The 1,024-nt window shown below is 37.3% G+C and overlaps 1 non-coding gene across 1 annotated transcript; it reads left to right on the plus strand.

The window, feature by feature from the left end:
• Positions 1-208: 208 nt before the first annotated feature.
• On the plus strand, positions 209-282 carry TRNAI-AAU (transfer RNA isoleucine (anticodon AAU)). Its single transcript has one exon. It is a non-coding gene; the product is annotated as a tRNA-Ile (tRNA).
• Positions 283-1,024: the final 742 nt, after the last annotated feature.

Raw genomic sequence — 1,024 nt, forward strand, 5'->3', positions numbered from 1 at the left:
AAAAGGTCAGAGAATCATCTACTGATGTAGCCAGAGCTGTGCTAACCGGCCATCTGTGGATATCTACATGCGTGTGCTAAATTTGTTCTTAGAATTTATTCTAATATTTATATGTTATTGGTTTTATGTGTATTAATATATCGGAAAATGCATCCCCCACCTTTGTTCAATTGCCATAGATCTAACTACATCAGTGCTCAGCTAAAATGGCCGGTTAGCTCAGTTGGTTAGAGCGTGGTGCTAATAACGCCAAGGTCGCGGGTTCGATCCCCGTACGGGCCATTTAGTCCATGAGCCAAGAACCAAATTTGACGATATCGGTACCAAGCGGAGTGACTAATTCTCTTTGGTATTTTTAGGTAGATGCATGTCTGTAGTTTATTTTTTGATATGATAGCCCTTACATATACGTAGCTTATTAACCCCTTCAGCCCTAGGCCTATTTGTACCCAAGTGCCTAAGCCAATCTGACCTGTGCCACTTCATGGGCTAATAACTTTGGAACGCTTTCACCTATCCAAGCCATTCTGAGATTGTTTTCTCGTGACATATTGTACTTCACGTCAGTGCTAAATGGGAGTCAATATATTTTACCTTTCTATATAAAAAAATGCTAAATATTCGGAAATTTTGGAAAAATCGGCAATTTTTTAACTTTGAAATTCTCTGCTTTTTACAAAAATACTGATACCCCCCATAATAGTTATTAATTTACACTCCCCACATGTTTACTTCATATTGGCATCATTTTGAAAATGAAACCTTATTGTTTTACGACGTAATAGGGCTTATAGTTTTATGCGCAATTTTTCACATTTACAGCAAAACCCACTTTTCAAAGGACCAAGTCACTTCTGAAGTCACTTTAAGGGGCTTACATAACAGAAACCACCCATAAATTACCCCATTTTGCAAACTACACCCCTCAAGCTGTTCAAAACTCATTTTTAAAAACTGTTAACCCTTTAGGTGTTCCACAGGAATTTTAGCAGAATGAAGGCGAAATTTCAAAATTTCATTTTTT

This window comes from Ranitomeya variabilis, chromosome 5 (genome assembly GCF_051348905.1).
Source record: "Ranitomeya variabilis isolate aRanVar5 chromosome 5, aRanVar5.hap1, whole genome shotgun sequence".
Taxonomy (NCBI): domain Eukaryota; kingdom Metazoa; phylum Chordata; class Amphibia; order Anura; family Dendrobatidae; genus Ranitomeya; species Ranitomeya variabilis.